The 20,448-nt window shown below is 43.3% G+C and overlaps 1 protein-coding gene across 5 annotated transcripts in view; it reads right to left on the bottom strand.

Moving 5' to 3' along the window:
- Nucleotides 1-20,448, bottom strand: part of LOC102986058 (protein FAM107B) — a 147,485-nt gene that overhangs the window by 27,197 nt on the left and 99,840 nt on the right. Inside the window, exon 1 of one of the 5 annotated variants that reach the window (XM_007125303.4) lies at nucleotides 10,107-10,419. The exons of the other annotated variants lie outside the window; for them this stretch is intronic. The gene's annotated coding sequence lies outside the window, so the exon portion shown is untranslated. Of the gene's footprint in view, nucleotides 1-10,106; nucleotides 10,420-20,448 lie in introns of those variants that run through there. 5 annotated transcript variants of the gene reach the window in all.

Here is a 20,448-nt window from a genome sequence, read left to right as displayed (position 1 = left end):
ACAATGAGGTATCACCTCACACTGGTCAGAATGGCCATCATCAGAAAATCTACAAACAACAAACGCTGGAGAGGGTGTGGAGAAAAGGGAACCCTCTTGCACTGTTGGTGGGAATGTAAACTGATATAGCCACTATGGAGAACAGTATGGAGGTTCCTTAAAAAACTAAAAATAGAATTACCATATGACTCAGCAATCCCACTACTGGGCATATACCCAGAGAAAACCATAATTCAAAAAGAGTCATGTACCACAATGTTCATTTCAGCACTATTTACAATAGCAAGGTCATGGAATAAACCTAAATGCCCATCAACAGACGAATGGATAAAGAAGATGTGGTACATGTATACAATGGAATATTACTCAGCCATAAAAAGGAACGAAATTGGGTCATTTGTAGAGATGTGGATGGACCTAGAGACTGTCATACAGAGTGAAGTCAGTCAGAAAGAGAAAAACAAATATCGTATATTAATGCATACATGTGGAATGTGGAAAAATGGTACAGATGAACCGGTGTGCAAGGCAGAAATAGAGACACAGACGTGGAGAACAAACATATGGGCGCCAAGGGGGGAACGTGGTGGTGGTGGTGTGATGAATTGGGAGATTGGGATTGACATATATACAGTAATATGTTTTAAATAGATAACTAATAAGAATGTGTCATATAAAAAATAAATTAAATTTTAAAAAATTCAGCCCTCTTGCTTCTCCTCTAGTTTGTCTTGACATATCTTTGTCTTCTCTATAAATCCACCTTCTTCCTGCCAACTCTCACGAAAGTCCAAATACATAGGAGCTTCAGAGAGTCAATGACAATTCTTTCTCATTGCCTTATATTCAGAAAATCACTGTCTACTCTCATAGACTACTCGTAAGAAGATATATTTTTGCTACTTCCTGTCTGAAGAATGTGTCGGCAGTGTGTGACAAAAGGCTTGAACACGTACATACCCGTGAATCTGGTAATTCCCCTTGCAGGAATTACTCCAAGGAGGTAATCAGACAAAGACACAAAACATATAAGAATATGTGTAAGAATATTTTATGTATGATTTATGATAGTGAAAAAGGAAAGAAACCACTTAAATGTCTAATAATGCGATGCAATGCAGCTTTAATAAAATCATATTGTTAGAATAAATAATGAAAGGGGAAATATTCAAGATGTATCACATGAGAGAAAAATTTCAGGTTCCAAAACAGTTATGTCCTTTATTTTCTAGTCTGTGCGTTTGCATGAACAAAAGCTATTCGGAGTGTCATCCAATGACCAGCAGTATCCGCATCGCCAGGGAGCCTGTTCAGTGCAAACGCCCTAGCTGAAAGGCACTGGATCAGAATCGCCGGGCGAGGGCACAGAGATCTGTTTTTTTGTTTACTGTGTGCCACACCACCTCTGAGGTAGATACTAAAATTTGCCCCATTGTGCAGATGGGGAAATTGAGGCCCAGAGAGACTAGGTAACTTACTCAAGGCTGCAAAGCCAGTAAGTGGCAGCTCGCACAGCTAGCTGCAGAGTCCGCACTCCGCACCACTCTGCTCTAGGGCCTCTCTAGGATAAACCTTGTATTTGGAAGTGTGCTCTGTGCTTCTTCCCCGAAATCAACAGCATGATGCCTTCCACCCGTGCTTGTGTCTTCTTCCTAGTGCTTCAGCACTTCTGTTACAAAGTTATGGACGGGGGAAAGAGGCGTTGCCACTATCACTGGCACCGCCATTGACAAACATCGTGGCGAAGACCTGCTGGAAGTCTTTAAAAAGATGGTTTGATTTAAGTGCACATTAAATACCAGCCCACATGAGCAGAAACCTTAATGCCCTTGAGTGACAGCATGAAGCGTGATACGGGTTTAACACAGAAGGCCTTCCTATCACCAACTAGAGTGCGGCTGTCACTGGCGATTCCATAAACACCCTTGACAAACCACCTGGCCTATCATCTTTGAAATTATGCAAGTTTTGATCAATTTCTTTTACTTTTTTGGTTTCGGCATTCAAAATTTGCATGTAACGTAATACTTCAGTTTTTATGTGATGCTATTTTGTATTCACAAAATTCAAGTTTGCAAACAAACGCCACCAGCCTTTATTCCCAAACTGCAAATTTCTGAATAAAGGAGCCTACCTTGGCAAATTTACTGTATGTGATTTTCTAAGGCGGAAACACCTCAGTCATTCATTTCAGGAGACTACAAAGGGGGTGGATGGACTGGGAAGATGGTGGGTTTAGGCCTGGTCCCTCCTGAGAGGAAGGAAACCACACAGATCAGAAAAAAACTTCCTGCTGCACTAGCTTTCAAAGCCCTCAAATATTCCTGTCTTCAGGAGCGGAATAGTAATTCCATAAAATGCATGACCTGGTCCAGCTGGGCACCCAAACAAATATTTTCAAAAGCGGAGACTATCTTCAAAAGGACTCAATTTAGAAAGAGCAGAGACCATCTGCTCAACTTCCCCAGCACCACACATGAGGAAAGTGAGGCTCAGAGAGACTGAAGCTTGGCTAAGTTCACAGAGAAGGTGGTCACGGCTGGACTGAAACCTGTGTCTGCCTCTGGCCCTCACTTGGCTGGACCATACCGCCTCTCCCACTTCTGACTCCTATACTGAATTTTCTAAATTGATTTTTCTACATTTCCTACTCATTTTTTTTTTTGGGGGGGGGCGTGTTTTTGACACTAACATCACCATTAACATTACCTCTTGATCAATAACTGGATGGCATCTTTGAAGATGATAATATGTTTCAGTTATAAGTATCCACACATCCATCTGCTTCTATATCCTGCCAAATTCCAGAAAACTACAAAGTCACTGTGATGATTAAAAAACAAAAATGCGGGAGAGAGGGTGATGCAAGAGGGAAGAGATATGGGAACATATGTGTATGTATAACTGATTCACTTTGTTATAAAGGAGAAACTAACACACCATTGTAAAACAGTTATACTCCAATAAAGATGTTAAAAAACAAACAAACCAAAACAAAAAAACAAAAAAACAAAACAAAACAAAAAAACCAAAAAAAAAAAAAAGAATGGATTCACAGAGAAATGTGTGCCAGGTGTTCAGTGAGAACTGCAATACACAACCAGGGTGCATAGAATGATTTTTTCATTCTCAAGTGAGAATGTGTTTTTGCTTACATATATAATTTTGTTAAAATATTTGCCAAAATAAACCATTGTTGTTTCTAAAAACAAAACAAAAAAAAACAAAACAAAAATGCCTCTTCGGGTAGGAGAAAACGACTCATTTGCCTTTTTTTTTTTAACCTAATACTGACACTGAGTAACCATAACATTAAAAACCAGTGACTGCTCAGACACAGTGACTGCAGACACCCTCTTTAGACTCTCCATCTTATCCTTCTCCTATTAAAATCTACCCTTCCTCAAGCATCAATAAACTACTGGATCAAATCAAATAAACTACTGGAAAAGTGAAAATCAGCCCTATTGACAACAGGAGAAGTAAAGACAGGCCTTACTGACAACGGACCCCAAAATGCCATCAGGACATAAAGAAAGCTCAGCATAGGACCCAGACGCTGACCTCCATTCATTCAAAAATGAATGGCCATCCTCCTTTCTCACTAACCTGTAACTGCTAATTCTTTACTAAGTGACAACTCTAACCCCACTTTAATGTCCAGCCTCCTATATAAAAATTGTTAAGATACCCAATCACTGAACTGTGCCTGCTCTCTGACCACATCCAGCCCGGGCCTGGCCCCGTTTCTCTAACCCCACCTTCAAAGCACCCAGCATAAGCAGAGACCCAACTCTGCCTCTCCCAGAGAACCCCAGAATCCCAGCACTCCGCCGGGCTGCGAAGCTAAATGAACCGAACCTCTCTACAGTGACACGTGCACCCCTCGTGGTTGCTGGCTGGTGGGATTCCACACTCGTTTGTCTTACTAAGTTACTAGTAACATGAGGTAGAGTAGAAAGAACCTCAAATAAAAGGCCCACAAACCTAAATCCTGACTTCTCACTTCTCTAGGTCTGTTTCCTTGCTGGTAAAATGACAGCCAGTTATCCTATATTTTACAACTTTTCATCTCAAATATGCTGTATTTCAGCCATATTGTGGGTCAAAGAGGTTTATTTCCATTGAAGAAGGTGCCCTGACTTCCACTCACTCAACTTAACTTTTTCACTTTTGAAGTACAGCACAGTTAGAGTTTGTCTGGAAAACTTCTTTTTTCACTCTTAAAGAGATCTTCATGTGAGAAACAATGGTTACAATTACGTGTTTTTCTGAATGGCTAACATGTTTCATAATCACACAAATGTAAGTTGACTCTTATTTGATTTCTGCTTCCACAGTGAAAACTTAGTGTGAGGACTGGGACACGTCTCTGTCTGGGTCTTTGCAGGATCATCTGGCGCTAACTAAACCTCAGAGAGCAGCTATGGGCACAGCCCAGGTACTTTTAATTAAAGTCTGTTTTCCCACCTACCCCTCTTCTGGTTACCCCATGGGCTTTTTGTGAACAACAAATAGCCACTCTTGTTATGAGGACACCAAAACCAAGGAAGGATTATTAAGCCCACCGTTGTCAGCAAGGCCAGAACCATGAGTGTCCCTCCTTTGTATGAGCCTCGGGTCAGGCCCTAAAGATCTAGGGAGGAGTGAGACATGGTCCCTGCCATCCAGGGCTCACAGCTAGCAGAGAGGACAGGCCCACAATCACTAGTGTGATACATACACGTTGAGGGTGGGAAGCCCAGGGCGGTCTCTGGGAGAAGTTCCTCCTAAGACTGTACCTCGTTCCAGCTCCAAAAGGAGGAAGGTTCTCCCCTTGTGACTCCATCAACGAGGATGCTCTGGGCCACATGTAACAACACCTGCCTCTAAGGAGCTGCAACCACAGGGGCTCGTTTGTACCTCTCATAAAAATGTGGTGTCAGGCCGTGCAAGGCTGCTTCAGAGCTCAGTGGTGTCATGGGGGCTCTGGGGTCTTCTCATTGCTCTGCTCAGCAGTCCCAGCACCTCCCGGAGGAAGGGCAGACTGGGAAAGCCCCCCCACACTGGGTCTCTTTATCTTGGAGGCAAGCCACTCCCAGAAGCCCCCGGGGGCCTTCTGACACCTCATTGGCTAGAGCTGCGTCGTGTGATCCACCATAGCAACAAAGGCCGCTGGGAAAATGGGGACGTGGCATTCCAGCAGTGAAGAGGGGACAGCAGTGACTGTTAGGTAGACAACCGACCCTGCCACACACAGACGGTTATGGGAGGAATGTGTCCCCCAATATTCAAACGTTGAAGCCCCACCCCCCAATGTGACAGTAAGTGGAGGTGGGGCCTTTGTGAGGTGATTAGGAGTACAGGAGGGCATGAGGGCAGGGCTCCCATGATGGGACTAGTGTCCTTATAGGAGGACGAGACACCAGAGCTGGCATCTCCCCCTACCCCTGCCATGTAAGGACATGGGAAGAAGGCTGCTGTCTGTAAGCCAAGAGAGTCCTCACCAGGAACTGAATCAGCCAGCACCCTGATCCTGGATGTCCAGCGTCCAGAACTGTGAGAAATAAATGTCTGTTGCTTAACCCACTCAGCCTATGGTATTTTGATATGGCAGCCCGAGCTGACCAGGACACAAATCCAATTCAACTGTCTTCAAAGGCACTCCAGCCTCCGGACAAGGGGCTCATCAGGCCCCTCCGGGTAAGGTCAGCAGCAATTCTGCACCTCAGCTCCAAAGCTGAAAGGGAAACTAGAGCAACGATCATTTCTTAGAAGTGTTCAGTCCTCACGGCATCTGTAATGAAGCTGCAGTAAGCACCAAAGACGGGGGACCTTTTATGGGGAGTCCTTTCAGCCTTTAGCTTTGCCTTCTACACAAAACCTCCCTTTCTAAACTACCGGGATTTTGGCAAAAGTTCAAACGTAAACACATTTGTAGCGGGTGCTGGCCCCGGAACAAGGGAGTAAACTACGCTGACTCTTAACTTTCTCTGCTTGAGCTCCACGCATTAATTCAACTCCCTCAGGAGGCTTGTCATTCTAGGACGCCAGGCCTTACTGTTTTCCCACAGGCTTTCCTTCAGCCACAGTAAAACAAAAACAAGGCACCCCCAGCCCCGTGGGGCTGTCTACGCACCCTCAACAGTTATTTCAGTCACCCCCATCTCACAGGCCCACCCAGCCCGGAAACTGGATACAATCTCCCTTGGGCCTCCACTGGAGCCCTTTCTCTACATGCAGTAATAGGCAGCGGAAAACTTCCAAAATAAGAATGGGGAAAAACTGACAGCAACCTACTTGGCAAACAAGGAACACAGTAAAACAAAAGCCTAAAAAGAAGGAGCCTGCATTTAAACCAGCAGACACCAGGTGCCATGATGTCTGAAAAGCATAACAGCCTTTCTTCTTGCTGGAATGGAAGGGGGCTCACTGCTAATTAGAAAATAGTCAAGATTTCAAAAATTTATCTATTCCTAGAATAAACAGAGGCCTTAGATAGTCACTTACTTGAGTAACGAGCAACAGATACACCAATCACGTTCCAGATCCTACAGAAGTTGAGTGATATTATTCATCTTCATTCCAACAAGATGTTTTAAGGGTGTTTATGCTCAAACATAAAGAGTTTTAAGTACAACTTATGACGATTGCAAGACTGTCCTATTTACTTGGTAGCTTCCATCCTCAAGGAAATTCTCTCTTAAAATAAAGCCTTAACCATCACCCCTTCCTGCCCGCATCCAAGTACACAGAACTCAAACCACCTACCACTGTGTCTACAGCCCCCAGGTCCTCGGCCAACAGGGATTAGGACGTGTGCCCTGAGTACCAACACATCCTCCACCAGGCTACTCACTCTGGCATCGCAATCAAATCTGCTGCTAACAATACTATTTGTTTTACATGTTTTCCCCAAGTCTTGACACAACTGCAGCAACAGTACTGATTAAGTAAAAGAACAGGACAGGCTGGTAACTAGTAAACGCTCCGCCCGAGCCCAGTTCCACAGGAAATGGAGAACTCTGCTTCTCTCTCTTTCTGAAGTTACCCAAGTTTGAAATGTTTTCATTTCTTTTGTTGCAACAGGACTCCTTACTCAAGAACTCGGCATCCAGAAACTTCCCATCCGCTTTTGACTACTCTCACAGCTCCTGTCCAAAAGTTCAGAAATTTAACAGTGTCTGTTTCAAACGCCACACATAACAGAAGCTACCGGTTAATTAACTGAAAAGGGAAAGGACAAATGACATAACAACACATCCATAATGAAAATTTGTCATCTACTTACAACGGGTTATAAAGGAAATCATCAGTCGCTTCCGGAAGAACAGTTATAAAATAATTTAACTAGAAACTACAGATGTATCATGACACCTAACTACTTCCCTTATGCCTTAAAAAAACAAAACAAACAAACAAAGAATCTGAAAAGCTTAAGATAGGATAGTTTTACCTACTTCAACGAAGTATTCAAAAGTAAAATGCAGCCAAGGCCATGAAAAATAAGATGCTTCTTTTAAAAAGTTTTCAAGGTAATTCAATGAACAAAAATCTCTACCCTTTAGTTTGTAATCTTACAAATGTCAAACTAAGAACCCAAGTATTTAAGAGTCCAATTTAAGATTTTTAAATTCAGTCTACAGTACAAAATCTACAAACACAACAGTACATGTGACGCGATAATTAGGAAGGACCCTATCAACTTTATTTTCGTAATTTCATCCATGAAGCTTCAAAACTGAAGTCATAAACCGTATTTTCTTTCTTTCTTTTTTTTAACAGGTTTTGTGTGTGCGTGCGTGTGTGTTTTGACCGTGTTGGGTCTTCGTTGCTGCGCGCGGGTTCTCTCTAGTTGCGGAGAGCGGGGGCTTACTCTTCGTTGCGGTGCGCAGGCTTCTCATTGCGGTGGCTTCTCTTGTTGCGCAGCACAGGCTTCAGTAGTTGTGGCGCATGGTCTCAGTAGTTGTGGCTCGTGGGCTCTAGAGCACAGGCTCAGTAGTGGTGGAGCATGGGCTTAGTTGCTCCGTGGCATGTGGGATCTTCCCAGACCAGGGCTTGAACCCGTGTCCCCTGCATTAGCAGGCGGATGGCTTAACCACTGCACCACCAGGGAAGTCCCAACCTTATTTTCCATTTATAAAATATGTATTAGCTCTGGGGAAAAATAATCTGAGTTACCACTGAGTGTTCCTAAATTTCATTCTGTGAGCCAATTAGGAAAACCAATGTTAAGGACTCAGGGGAACTTCCCTTCTCTGTAACATTTAGACTTGCTCTAAAGCTGATAAACTGTCAAAAATACCTCAGATCGATGGCTTTCAAACTTTTCTGTCTGTAATCCTCTTTACACACAGGGACCCAATAACATACCACATTAAAATTAGCTGAAGTAAAAGTTTCCAGAAGCAATACTAGCCTTATGCTATACACACTCTGATATCTTTCAGTTTCTTTTTTTTGTAATGCTCCTTGTGACCCACTAAATTGATTTCGTGACCCACTAACAGATGCAGCTTGGAAAATCCTGTCCTAATTCATTTACTTAAACTTGCCACCATCACCTGGCAGCACTCCGGGTACCAGGCAAAGCACCTGAAAACTTCCAACAGAAGCATAAACTGGACGAGCAGCCAACTGTCATCTTCTCTTCCAAATGGGAAGCACTTAAAACCATGACCTTTTAAAAGTGTATTTGAGCTTCTATTACTGATACTAAAAAGTCATCATCTTCTCCTCTGTCTAATCTTTAAAACACCCTTATTCCAATCGTTAAAGAATAAGCTCAAATCCTCCTAGCTATATGTGAATGAGCAAAGAAATACAAATTAAAGATTACTTAGAGAATTGTATTTGTTCATAGTTCAGTAATAAGCCTTTTTCCCTGTTACAATTAACATGCGGAACAGAGATCACCGAGGCAGTATTTTCTCCCCTTCTTAAAGTGTTTTTTGTTTTGTTTTTTTTGTTTTGTTTTTGCGGTACGCGGGCCTCTCACTGCTGCGGCCTCTCCCGTTGCGGAACACAGGCTCTGGACGCACAGGCTCAGCGACCATGGCTCACGGGCCCAGCCGCTCCGCGGCACGTGGGATCCTCCCGGACCGGGGCACGAACCCGCGTCCCCTGCATCGGCAGGGGGACTCTCAACCACTGCGCCACCAGGGAAGCCCAAAGTGTTTTTTTAAAAGCAGTTTCAATAGTTTCTCTATCCATAAATAAAATGATAGCCACTGTACATCAATATTTAAAGCTAACTGTAATGGCATTTGCTTCTTTGTTAAAAACTACAGCGTAACTCAGATTCTTAATACCAAAACAATAATTCTAGTTGCATATTCTTTAAGAAGCAGGACAAAATTCCACACACTTAACTGGAGTTAACAATGGGTAAGAGGAAGTTCTCCAGTCCCAGGTACCTGCAAGCCAACCGTCAAAGGTCATTTACACCCGCATGTGGGAAACAGGCGGAAAATGGTAAGGGAGACACCTAAGAATTGATGTATTTTTCTTCCTGGTGAAAAGAGACATGGCGACAGTAACGGTGGTTATGAAACAGTAGAAAGAGCTAAGCTTTCAAGTCTGAGAAAGTCAGGGCCCGCTCTGCCACATATTAGCTGGATGACCTTGTTTCAACAAGAAAAATATTAAAATAATTATTCAGTAAATATTAGCTGTGGGCTGGGCACGGTCCTAAATGTCCACATCCATCACCTCAGTGAATTTTCACAACACTGGAGGTAGAGGGCCAGAGGGGCTAAGGCACTTATCCAAAGTCGTACAATTAGTCATGGGAAGGCCAGAGTTCAAACATAAGCTAACCCACGTCAAAACCTTCGTTGGGGGTTTGCCTTCTGAGCCCCTCGTTCCTTATCTTTCCCTCTCAGGGTTGCTGTTTGGATTAATGACCGACTGTTAATAAGGACTCATCACCCCCGCCCCCCCCCACCAGCCAGTATCTCAGCTGCCATCAGCACAGGTCACCAAATTTCTCAGGTAAGCGGGCTTCACCTGTTCAAAGTCAGAAACTTCTTATCTTTCGTTCAGTCAGAAAACTTATCATTTTTCCTTCTACCCTCTCACTGCTCCACCCTTCAAACACACCTCCCAAACAAAGAGCTATTACTAACCTTAGGAAACATGTCCAATTTCAGCAGCACTGCAGGTAGAGTATATACCACCTCCCATGAGTCTATTTACTAAGGGAAGGGAGGTGGGTGTCCCAGGTTTGCAAGGCAGGGCAAAGTTGTCAGACTTCATTCAAAGCCAAGACAATGACAGGCAGAGAGCCACAAAGGCTGGGCCTCAGACGGGGCAGCAGAAGTACCCCAGAACAATCACTAGGGTTAAACTGTATCTACCCTACGAGGTCTTGACCAGGGACAGAATAAAGGCAGGGGAGCGACTGAGCCAGTTGTGGCTTGGGGATCTGGCAGGATTCGGAGGGGCAGGGCCTCAAATATGCCAGGAATTCTGCTGAGGGCAATAAACAATCTCACAGCGGAGGGCAGGATTGCATTAAATCAGTTTTCAAAAGAGGAAGTACCAGGACCAAGTAGTTAATAAGTGTCGACAGAATTTTTCAAAATAGGGTTACATTTCTCCCTTGCTTTCCTGCCCACATTAGTTGGCAAATGCTACCCCCACCACTTCCTTATCCCCAAAAGTGGGTAAACAGAAGCGCTGACAGGCTGTTCCATGGAAAGAACCAAAGCACATCAACCAAATTAATTTAACCAAGTGGATGAAAGACGCGTCGATAATACACCATCACCTAATCACTGAAGGGGGCCTTTTTTTTAAAACAGCAAATAGAGGTGAACTGTGTGAGTATGTGCCCTCAAGGTGTTAACAAGTCAGCTATATATGTTAGACTTAAACTGTTAGTTGTCATAGCAACAGTGGACAATAGCGCCTGCTCAGATTGGTATTTAGCAGTTTAGTTCTTTGTTTTACACTGTACAACTATCACTAATTATATAAACTACTTTCCGAGTATTAAGAAATAACTAGTTTGGCAAACCAAAGGGGAATACAACCCATGAGCCTGACTTGGATAAAAGCACCTGTAAGTCTAAAGGACATACATTGAATTTATGAATGAGAATTTATGAGAAAACAGGACACTGTTGCTATATAGCTATTTAATAATCTGAAGAGATACAGCGTCTTTTTACCCTTAGGAAAAAAATTAATTATGAAACTACCACATTAAATAATATCATCTAACAAAAGTGGATTCACTAATACATCCATTATTTTAATTAAGTACTGATGACATTATTAATTTAGAATCATTAAATGTCACTCCCACCGACATTCTAATTTTTTTTTAATTTTTACTGGAGTATAGCTGATTTAGAATGTTGTGTTAGCTTTTGCTGTACAGCATAATGGTTCAGTTATACATATACATATACCCACTCTTGTTTAGATTCTTTTCCCATCTAGGTCACTACCGAGTATTGAGTCGAGTTCCCTGTGCTCGACAGTATTCTTATTAGTTACCTATTTTATATATAGAAGTGTGTACACCCACCGACATTCTAATTTAAAGCCTGATTATAAAACAAAGATACAAAGTATCCTAGACTAACATTTTTATTTGTCTTTAATCTAGTTTTATTTTGCCTCATTCTCATTTTTTAAAATACATTCTGCTTCTACCTCACTAGCAAGAAACGAATTTTGCTTCCTCTTAAAATGGTTCACTGCAGATTTAAAAAGATTCAACTCACTGGCTTGGAATAATCGGACATTATTTAATTCCTCATTACATCTGTTACTAACCATTTTCTTTACAATTAATGCAAACAACGTGTTTTGTCAAAAGGCACAGGTCCCAGCACCAAACATGCCAGGTCCTAGTTCCGGCTCAGCCACCGACAGGCTCTGTGCTTTCAGCAAATGCTCCTGCCCCTTGGGGTCAGTTTCCTCACCCGTGAGCCCCAGACCAGGAGACCAGAGGTTCTCACTAATCAGGGCAGTCTGATCTAAACTTGCAGACTTTCTTGCACAGACACAGACACACACACACACACACACACACACACACACACACACTGCACCAGGCAACACGGTAACTTGCAGACCTTCTTGCACAGACAGACACACACACACACACACACACACACTGCACCAGGCAACACGGTAACTTGCAGACTTTCTTGCACAGACACACAGACACACAGACACACACAGACACAGACACACACACACACACACTGCACCAGGCAACACGGTCAGGCTCCAAAAGAGACAGGCCTTTTGCAGACTTTCTTGCACACACACACACACACACACACACACACACTGCACCAGGCAACACGGTCAGGCTCCAACAGAGACAGGCCTTTCGAAGCCACACACACTACCCCATCCCTCCCAAAAAGGGAAACGTGAGAAATCTGCTTTTTGCCCATCTGCAACTATAATACAAAATACTAGGGTGACTCCTCGGAAGATCCATAACCAGAAGAAATCCCGATTAAAGCTTGTTTCTGAAATGCAGCCCCTCACTGCCTGTGTGTTGGCACTTTCCATACTTGGAGGCAAACCAGTAAGACAGCAGAGCACTCCTCTCTCAGCACTCCACAGAAAAAGGAGCACTGTTGGATTAATGACGATTGCTTTACAGAGGCCTTCCAAAGGGTCCTCCTCTGTCATCCGAAACAACTGATTTCATCATCCGTAATTTGCTATCAGAAATTTACATTAAAGTAGTCCATGTTACTCTTCCCCAAAGCACAAAAGATCTACAAGTGCTGATCGCGGAGTTTCTGGATTGTTCCTGGCTTGGCCTGGATGCTGTGCTTGAAAACGGAAATACATCGGTCAGCACTCAGCTTGCCAGCCACAGGCCAGGTCACAGTATTCTCAGAGGTCACAGCCCAGACGAATGACAGTTCTGCTCTGGACACCACAAAGCTGTGCCAACCTCTGGCTAGATTAGCCACCTCCTGTGTGCTCTTCTTGCCGGGAACCTGTAGGATGTGATCAGGGCCACCAGCCTGTCCTCACAGTTCAGCTGCAATGCAATTTCAGGTTGAAAACTCAGAAGGTCTCGTTGTCATTACTACTTCTCAAATATATCCAGGTACCAACATTTCCATGGCTAAAAACGCTCTCCTGATGTTTTCTTCATTATCAAACAGAAAAATGTTAAAGCAGGAAGCTTGCACTAGCCCATGGGACTGTCTTAAAATGTAATTTAGGTCAGGTCACTCCCCAGAAGCTTCTCTAAGCCCCTGACCATGGCCGTCACTCCCTACCTGACCTGACCCGGGCCTACTTCTCACACCTCGTCCCCTGCATCTCTCTGTCTCTCCCTGCAAGCTTGCTCCCCGCCCTCCAGTCCTGCCGGCCTCCCTTCATTTTTTACCTAGTCTGTGCTTACGCCAGTACCCCCTCCAACCCATCCCATCCCATCCCAACCCAAATCTCTCCATACTACTGGCTCACCTTGAACCTCCACTCAAACATCACCTGCCCAGGTCACCCCACCTAACTTGGGTCCTTTCCACCATCAGTCTCTGTCCTAAGCCCACATCCCACCCTGACAGTCTGGGGAACTGTCTGTTTTACTGCTAGGAACATGTTTTTTTCATCATCTTCCCTCTAGATATGAAGCTACCTGAGCATCGGGGCCATTGCTCTCTGGGCACCACTGTATCTCCAGGGCTTCCAATTACTAAATGTTTGATTATCGCTTGTTAAAGCAATTCAGTGTCTCGGTAAATTTTGCAGGGTTAGAAAAGATGCAGCCCATGAACAATTTTCTTTGTCCTAAGTTGGTCATGGACCAATAAAAAAGAGTATTCGCTTGCCTTGGGCAAAATTAATTTCTACTCTTTCTATTTCTCCCCACTAAATATCCAACGCTGTGGGTCTGTGCGTTCCTGCAATCTCCTGATTTAAATGGGAGTTTTAAAACACTGAAATTTGTAACAGAAACTCTGTTATCAATGACAGTTTGGTTCCCAAGTAATCCTTAGAAATACTAGTCCTCCTTCTCGTTAACATTTATTCAGTGCTTACTATGTTCCAGGCACCGTTTTTAGTTTTTTGGTTTTGGTTTTTGGCCGTGCTGCCTGGCATGCGGGATCCTAGTTCCCCGACCAGGGATGGAACCCGTGCCCCCAGCAGTGGAAGTGCGGAGTCCCAACCACTCGACCGCCAGGGAAGTCCCAGGCACCATCCCGAACACTGCGTTTTTCACGTCATTTGCCTTCCGAGACAGTCCTATGATGGAGGGATTACTGGCCTTATTGAAAGAGGAGAAGCTGAAGCCCAGGGACGTTAGCAACTGGTGCAAGGTGGTGCAGCTGGAAGAGCCTCATCAGCCCCGTGGGTCTGCCACCAGCGTCTGAGCTCTTTACTGCTGTGTGACGGTGTTTTTCTCCCCCGCGAGAGAAGTCCACTCCCAGCAGAAAACAGAAATGAGGCAGAGCCACCTCTTCCTGTTTCGGAGCCAGGCAAATCCTTTTTTTTTTTAATTTTTAGAAAAAAAGACTAAATTCCTCTTCGGACCCACGCTCCCTCAGTCCAGGTAATTCCCTCCGGGTTTCCCCAGTGCATCAGGCTTCCCTCACCTCCCCCATCAATGCATCTTTATGCTTCGCAATTCACCACAGGGTCCCTAACTGCTCTCCTCCCCTGCCTGCTTAGCAGAAGCACACGCACACCACGCACTCACAAACAACTTTCCAAATTCCTATTTCCTTCACCCTGCGGTGTAAAAGGTAAAGAACTACTTGACCTTCCTAGCGATGCCAAAATATATAAAAGGTTACTGATTCACAAAGTATCGTCTGAACTATTACACAGCCAGAAAATGACCAAACTTGGATGGACGTTTCAAGAATTCTCCAGGAAGATAACTAAACAGAGAGGTCAACTGGCAGTGCTCACCTGGTCCCGGCTTTCCCAACTGCTTTCCTTCCTGCGATTCTGAACTCGGAACTAAGCTGCTGATAACTGGGCTGCTGGAGATCGCAGAGAGGACTGGAAATCCGGGGGGTGGACGGGGAGTTGAGCAGGGAGATTCTAAATCTGGTGGCTGGAGCTGGAAACCACCTACACTTTGCTGCTAAATTTTAAGAAACACTTCAACACCTTTATAATATGTTCTGCCAGGTATAATAAAAATGTGCCCTAAGAGCTTGAATTCTTATTAGCTGCCAAGAGCTAAACGTGAAAAAAAAAAGTCCAAAACAGCAGATGAAGATGTAGGGGGAAGAAAAACACCTAGTGAGTTAGGTGGGTCCATCTCAGCAAAATAACACCCTCCCCTCCCCCCGCAGCAAAAAGGATAAGCTGCTTTTGTTTATTTACATGTGGACAAACTGGCTTCAGTTAACTTCCATTTTCCTTCAAACACTACAGCTGTGGTTTCCAATCCTCCCCTGCACATCAGAATCATCTGTGAAACTTCAAAAAAAATAAAAGTGTGTCCAGCTCCAGTAGAGAAGCACTAAAGGAGTTCCCATTATGACCAGCCACACCTCCAATGGGGTCTGGGCCATAACACAGCAGGGAAAGAGGGAAGGCTGGTCAGGACAGCAAGAGCCACTGCTCCATCTCCAAGAGTCTCCTCTCCCTCCACCTCCAAGACCAAGCAGCTGCACCACCCATCCATGCATCCATCCATGCATCCACCTATCCATCTAGCCATCCATCCACACATCCATCTATCCATCCATCCATGCATCCATCCATCCATCCATCCATGCATCCATCCATCCAATGCAACCATCCATCATCCATCCAATGCATCCATCCATGCATCCATCCATCCATCCATCCATGCATCCATCCATCCAATGCATCCATCCATGCATCCATCCATCCATCCATCCATGCATCCATCCATCCATGCATCTATCCATGCATCCATCCATCCATGCATCCATCCATGCATCTATCCATGTATCCACCTATCCATCTATCCATCCATGCATGCATGCATGCATCCATCCATCTATCCATCCATCCATCCATCCACCCACCCACCTTCACTGAGTACCTCTTGTGCCAGCACTGAGTACCAGGACACATGGCAAATAACACTGGAGGACCTGCCCTCCAGGAATTCCATTCTAGGCGAAACCACACCAGGGAAATTGAAGTTACCCTTTTCTTCAAAAAAAAAGCAACTAAAAAGGTTCCCACGAGCAATTTCAATCAGTCTTATTGAACTGAAGTCCTCTCAGCCCACAGCTTCTCATTCGGTCATCAGAGAAGTGTTGTGTTGTGTTGTACTGCAAGAACTGGTAAAAGCTTTCTATAAATGTGAAGAAAATTGTGTTAGTTTAAACTTCAACATCCTCCTTCCCAAGCTGAAACATTCTAGTTCATTCAATGTTCACACCACCTCCAGGTTTCCAAATCCACAACCGCAGCCTGCAGTCTCACTTCAACCAGCAGGTCAGGACTATTTCACACACGGCTTCACTCAGTGGCTTGAGATCCAGACAATCAAACAATATTAATTAGCTCAGGGCCCCTATGTTCCCCACATCCTCGGAATGGGTAAGCCGAGTGTTCCAAAATCAAGTCTGTCCCATCAGCATTTCCTACTTTTTATTTTTTTTTCATTTGGAACAAACGCCCATCACAGGCTTAGGGAATATAAAAGAAGTAGAAGAATCCCTTTTAAGGGTGTTTAGTCTTTTTGTAAAAACTAAATCAACACAAGTAACATGAGTATCACGTAACACTACATCTTGATTCAGAACAAAATTGTAGACAGTAGGCAAAACAGATTAGTCAGAGTATGAAACTCCACTGAAGCAAGCCTCAAAAGAAGGGTGTGACCAGGCAGAGTCAGCAGTGACCAAGCAGGGGTTTTTTTAAGGAGCAGGAAGGGCCCACCGATGGGAGAGACAAGGGAGACACCAGCCTGACTGAAACAAGGGGACTGAAGGGGTGAGCGACAGGAGATTCGGCTGAATCAGTAAGAGGAGCAGGTAACCCAGGGCTCGGAAACCAGATGTGGTTTCCCTGTGCCATGGTCAGTGAGACAGAGGTGTGGCAGGTCCCCGAGAAGGAGAAGGCATGACAGAAGCTGTTTCAGGTACCTGTATAGAACAGCTGCCATCAATTCTGATGGAGCCTCTGATAAATGTCTGACACACCAAGTTATTCTCAACAAGAACTTTAATCCAGGTTGTTCATACCATTTCCATGCCTATCATCAAAAAAATCACATTCCAGTATGCCAAAGTCCCAGTATTTACAAATGAGAAATTCAAAACAGTTTCCCATCAACCTCCCTGGGCCCTTCATGCCCCATTTTCTCCACCTACTGGTCGTATGATGATTCTAGAAGCCACTGACAAACATGAGCAAAAAGAAGCAGCTACCTGGCCGTCCCACTGGAATTTTGTTCTAAGCATCTGACCACCAACTGTATGTCAGGCACAGTGCCTGGTGGGGTTTGAGTCAAGCTACACACGACAAGCCTTTCACTTTCAAAAAGCTACTCCTGCCCCTTCGGAGAAGATAAGACTCCCGGAAAGCAAATGCATACTGTTAACAACAGCCCACAGGGTGAATCTAGTGAGTCCAATCTTCCAATGATGCATCAAGTATTTATTCCACATCGATTAAGTGCCTGGCACTGTTCTAAACAGTATGCAATTAGCAGGAAAGGAATCAAAGCTCCTGCCCTCGTGAAGCCTATCTTCTGTATCATGGCAAGATCTTCAGGTTATATTCTAAAGGCTCCCACAGTTTATGATTATGGTAATGCAATAATAATGACACTTCTCGTGTCTTACTTAGGTATCTGTGATACCTTCCAAGCCCAGTCTATTACATAAAAGACGATGACAGACCCAAGAAATAATTAAATTCAAAGAATGGTTTCCATTATAAAAGGAAGAAGCCACTAGGTATTATTTGAAGTACATTTCTTAGCCTCCAAAATGCTCAACTCATAAAATCTGACTAAAATTAAATTAGAATATTTCCAAATATAATGATGAATGCTTTAAGGGTGCCCCCAAGTAGAATATTCTCAATTGTTTTAAGCAGAGGAGAGAATGGTCTTTTAAGGTAAAACAGTATTAGGACGAACAATTAAGTAGTTACCCATCACAGTGTATACTTCAAAGTGAGCTGTGCCTTAGTAAACAGTTTTGGGAGAGACTGCAAATGTTAACAGTCACTAACTTATTAACTAAAGCCACAGAACTGAATGTTCAGCTGGAAACATCAAAGTAACAATGTTCATATCTTTAAAGTGATAAGTAGAGGATGCAAAACTGCTAATTTCCTGCTTTGTGGGTGCTTTGTAGCCATATTAGTAATCACCTAATTATATCATAAGGAACATAAAGAAATACCAACAGGACGGAATCCTCCACTTTCAGGAAAATAGACCATCAGCAGATTTGGATTCCTGTCCACAGACAAAGGACAAAAGCCTTAAAGCAGCAATACATTAGGACAATACCACACCAGCTACATAACAGTGAACAAACATGCTTTCTAAATCCAGGGGTAAGCAGGGAGCTCATCCCCAGATGTGAGATGCCCTTTGCATCTCTGGGTAGACACTTCAACTTTCAGCCATAAAACTGCAAAGAGAGGGACTTCCCTGGCGGTCCAGTGGTTAAGACTTCACCTTCCAATGCAGGGGGCGTGGGTTCGATCCCTGGTCAGGAGCTAAGATCCCACGTGCCTCCTGGCCAAAAAACCAAAACATAAAACAGAAGCAATACTGTAACAAATTCAATAAAGACTTAAAAAAAAATTGTCCACATCAAAAAAAAAAATCTTTGAAAAAAAAATTGTAAAGAGAAATACTCAACACATCACTGACAAAAGAACTCAGAGGCAATAACTGAGAGGTTAATTGCATGTTAATTTCCAGGACTATTTCTCAGCTATGCAAGGAGCTCTACTATCACTGTAGGACAAGATCCTTCTGCATTTTACTTACATAATAAGAATCAGTGCTTGGTATTCCCTGGTGGCGCAGTGGTTGGGAATCTGCCTGCCGATGCAGGGGACACGGGTTTGAGCCCTGATCTGGGAAGATACCACATGCCGCGAAGCAACTGGGCCCGTGCGTCACAACTACTGAGCCTGCGCTCTAGAGCCCACGAGCCACAACTACTGAGCCCTTGTGGCGCGGCTACTGAGGCCTGTGCGCTTAGAGCCTGTGCTCTGCAACAAGAGAAGCCACCGCAATGAGAAGCCCGTGCACGGCAACGAAGAGTAGCCCCCGCTCACCGCAACTAGAGAAAGCCCTCACAGCAACGAAGACCTAACACAGCCAAAAATAAGTTAATTAATTAATTAATTAAAAAAGAAAAAAAAAAAAGAATCAGTGCTTGCCTGAGGTGTAGCAGAAATGAGAAAAAGCAAATTATGCCCCTGCTATAAAGTTCCACAATCAACACTTTGCTTGAATAAGTCCTGAATAAAGTTTCTCTAATAAATCAATTCATTGTTATTCAAATAAAGAGGAAAAGTTCTGAGGTTGAAAACAGGCATAGAAAAGTTACACTAGTCTGTTAAATAAACAAAAACTTGAAGGGGGAAAAGGGATCTTTGTTACCGCTCCAACTATAAAAACTGGGGTTTTCATGTACAAGGTGACCTGTTGACGAGGGAAAAGGTTTAACAGACATACTTATTTCTCTATTAAAAAAAAAAAAAAACTCTCCCCCCCACCTGCCGGTTTTAGAAGCAATGTGATCATAGAAAATTTGGAAATCAGAAAAGTATATAGAAAATAAAATATCATCCATGACTGCATCACTAAACATATTCCATATTTTGATATATTTTCCTTTCAGTTAATACAAATACACATCTCTTTTCTTTTTTTTCAGCAAAATGAGGGTCATATTAAGTAGACAACTTATGACATTTGTAAGCATTTCATCTGTGATAAAATACTTTTAAAATATGGTTGCATAATATGCCATTATACAGGTGTATTATAACTCACTCAGCTACCCTTCTGTCCTATTCAAAATGAAAGATAATTTAATGAATTTTAATGTAACAGACTGAGAAAAGATCACTGTTGCGGTTTCAGAATCCACACTGTACCATCCATAATTCTCTGAAAAGGTTATTTCAGTACTCCCACCTTTACCAGTTATGTATCTGTGTAAGATTGGATTTTCTACGTATACTTCAACCAAAACAACCTATCAACACACTGAATGCAGAAGCAGTTATGAGAACCCAGTTATTTTCTATTAAAGCTGGTTATGAAATAGATTTGCAAAAATGTAAAACAATGCCACCAGTGTCATTAATTTTTTTAATTTTGAAAAATAGTGATTTCCATTTAAAAAATTACTTTTAAAATGTGCACAAATGTAAAATAACGTCAGCTCACTATTTTTTTCTGTTTTGGAAACGTTACTTTTCAATACGAACGGTCTTCTGCTGATACGTGATGGGCTTATTGTTATTTTTGCCATTTTTAAGCGAATTTTCTAAACTTTC

Source organism: Physeter macrocephalus, chromosome 11, assembly GCF_002837175.3.
Source record: "Physeter macrocephalus isolate SW-GA chromosome 11, ASM283717v5, whole genome shotgun sequence".
Classification (NCBI taxonomy): Eukaryota; Metazoa; Chordata; class Mammalia; order Artiodactyla; family Physeteridae; genus Physeter; species Physeter macrocephalus.
Note: the sequence above shows the minus strand (reverse complement) of the source record. Positions and strands in the feature narration are given on the sequence as shown.